Consider the following 3387-nt stretch of genomic DNA (forward strand, 5'->3'; position numbering starts at 1 on the left):
CAGTATTTTCTCAGTGGTGCAGGAGTAAATGTTCTTCAGCACCCTTGGTGGAAGACGGAAGTCTCTGAGACATCTTCGGTGGAACAGACTCTGGTGGGTCTTCTTAACCAGGACATTGGTATGTAAGACCATGACAGTTCTTGCATGATGTGAATGCCCAGATACTGAAAATCTCATCTCATTATCTCGAGCCACTTTATCCTGTTCTACAGGGTCGCAGGCAAGCTGGAGCCTATCCCAGCTGACTACAGGCGAAAGGCGGGGTACATCCTGGACAAGTTGCCAGGTCATCACAGGGCTGACACATAGACACAGACAACCATTCACACTCACATTCACACCTACGGTCAATTTAGAGTCACCAGTTAACTTAACCTGCATGTCTTTGGACTGTGGGGGAAACCGGAGCACCCGGAGGAAACCCATGCAGACACAGGGAGAACATGCAAACTCCACACAGAAAGGCCCTCGCCGGCCCCGCAGCTCGAACCCGGACCTTCTTGCTGTGAGGTGACAGTGCTAACCATTACACCACTGTGCCACCCCGATACTGCAAATATGACATTAAATTCAAGATACTTGTAACAAGGGGAAGCCATGGCCTAATGGTTAGAGAAACAGCTTTGGGACCAAAAGGTTGATAGTTTGATTCCCTGGACCAGCAGAAATGGCTGTAGTGCTCTTGAGCAAGGCACCTAACCCCTGGGCTGCTCCCCGGGCTGCTCCGGGTAAGAGCATGTTAAATGCCTGTCATGTAACTTTAAGACCCTTTAGTGGTATTCTTAAAAGTAGTGGTGACTTTAAGTACATTTAAATGTTAAATTTAGTAACTGTAAGTGACATCCAAAATGTTATTTTTAATAGCATTTCATTTGAAGAGCATGTTTGAAGAGTTGGCAGTACTTCTTCCCAGTGAAGTTTTGGAACGAGTCTCTGATTTCGCGGAGAAGGCACAGATTTCACAACATACCAAAGGCAAGGAACGACAGATACGCAAATTCCAAACATTGCTGTCTAAAACCACCTCCTCCAGGAAGACAGAAGTGCTGACTTGGAGGAAGAAATCTGACCAGGCTACACAACCAGACATAGAAGAGAAATGGGTGAAGAACTTATCTGACAGGGTACTCACCCAACCAGAGAAAGATGTTTTATCCAAGGGACTTAACTTTGCAGTTTCACCAGAGCGGATACCAGTGGTAGATCTCATCACAGCCACAGAGTCAGCCATCAGAAACAACAATCTGACCAACACAGAGGCAGAACAACTTAGACTGAAGGTATCAGCTGCTCTGTCTGGTGCAAAAGCACCCCCCTCCAACCTCACCAGCCAAGAAAGGAGGGCTCTTACATTGCTTCAAAGAGACCGGCACATCACCATCCTTCCTGCTGACAAAGGGAGATGCACAGTGGTGCTAAACACAGTGGACTACCACTCAAAGATGACCAGTCTCCTCAGCGACACAACCACCTATGAAACCTTAAGGCGGGACCTGACCAGTTGTTACAAAAAGAAAGTTGTTAGCTGCCTGCAACAACTAGAAAAGGACCAAGCCATCAACTGATCTCTGTACTACAGATTGTACCCTGGGGAAGCCGTTCCTCTCATATACGGACTCCCCAAGATTCACAAGGAAGGAGCTCCACTCAGACCTATCATCAGCAGTATAAACTCTGTCACCTATAACATTGCCAAACACCTAGCCACCATCCTGGCTCCTCTTGTTGGGAATACGCTACATCACGTCAAAAACTCCCAAGATTTTGCTACTAAAGTTGCAGACTTCAAACTAGACTTAGATGAAACCATGGTTTCTTACGATGTCACTTCTCTTTTCACCTGCATTCCCACCACAGAAGCAGTTGAATCTGTTAGAAAATGACTCCTTCAAGACAACACCTTACTGGATAGAACGAACCTCACCACGGACCAGATTTGCACCCTGCTTGACCTCTGCCTGACTACCACTTATTTCCAGTTTAATGAAAGTTTCTACAGACAGAAGCATGGATGTGCCATGGGCTCACCAGTGTCCCCTATTGTGGCCAATCTTTACATGGAGGAAGTGGAACATAAAGCTTTGACCACTTTTTCAGGAGTTGCTCCCAGCCACTGGTTCAGATATGTGGATGACACCTGGGTTAAAATCAAAGCCCATGAAGTGGAAGCCTTCTCTAAACACATCAATGCAGTGGATATCAACATCAATTTCACTCGGGAGGACGTAAGTGGGAATAATCTAGCCTTCTTGGATTGTGATGTACACATTAGACAAGACAGAAGCCTTAGCATCGAGGTCTACCGGAAACCCACACACGGACCAGTACCTACTCTTCGACTCTCACCACCCACTGGAACACAAATTGGGGGTCATTAGGACCTTGCAACACAGGGCTCAGAACATCCCTACAACGGTAGAGGGAAAAGAGAAGGAGCAGAATCACATCAGGAAAGCACTTCAGAACTGTGGGTATCCCAACTGGTCTTTCTTCAAGAGCAGAAAAAGGAACATAACGGACAAGGAGGATAACAGGAACAAACGCAAGAACATTGTCATTCCCTACATTTCTGGTCTATCTGAGAAACTCAGGAGGATCTTCTACAAACACAACATTCCGGTACGTTTCAGACCCAGTAACACCCTGAAGCAGAAACTGGTCCACCCTAAGGACAGAATACCCAGACACAAACAGGACAATGTGGTGTATGCAATTCAGTGCAGTGAGCAATGCACGGACTCGTATATTGGTGAAACCAAACAACCGCTTCACAGGCGTATGGCTCAACACAGGAGAGCCAATTCCTCAGGCCAGGACTCTGCTGTCTACCTTCATCTTAACAACAAAGGACACTCATTTCAGGATTGCAACGTACGTATTTTAGCCAGAGAGGATCGTTGGTATGAGCGAGGAGTTAAAGAAGCCATTTTTGTTAACCTGGAACGGCCATCACTGAACAGAGGTGGGGGTCTAAGACATAATTTATCAGCCACCTACAATGCAGTCCTTGGCACACTTCCCAGACAACTGAATGCACACCAAAACCCAGCTGTTTTCAGTGGCTCACAGGAGGACAGCGAGAATCAGCATTCCATTGATCACCTTAACGGGCAATCCATTGATCACCCTAATGACACTCGAGGCCATTCACATTCAGCCCCCAGTGACCCACACCAACAGGATGACTCAACGACACCTTAGATGAGCTTTTCATCCATGAGAGGATAAATACCTGATACTCCCTACCAGTCAGACAGAACTGAAGAAGCCTTGCGGATGAGAGGTGAAACGTCTTCAAGAATCTTCAAGCAAGTCCAGTTGCTCTCTTTTACCACCCACAGCATTTTGTTATCTTTAAGAAGTCATGGAAAATCACTTAAAGTTATA

The sequence above is a fragment of the Neoarius graeffei genome, chromosome 2 (assembly GCF_027579695.1).
Source record: "Neoarius graeffei isolate fNeoGra1 chromosome 2, fNeoGra1.pri, whole genome shotgun sequence".
In the NCBI taxonomy this organism is placed as follows: domain Eukaryota; kingdom Metazoa; phylum Chordata; class Actinopteri; order Siluriformes; family Ariidae; genus Neoarius; species Neoarius graeffei.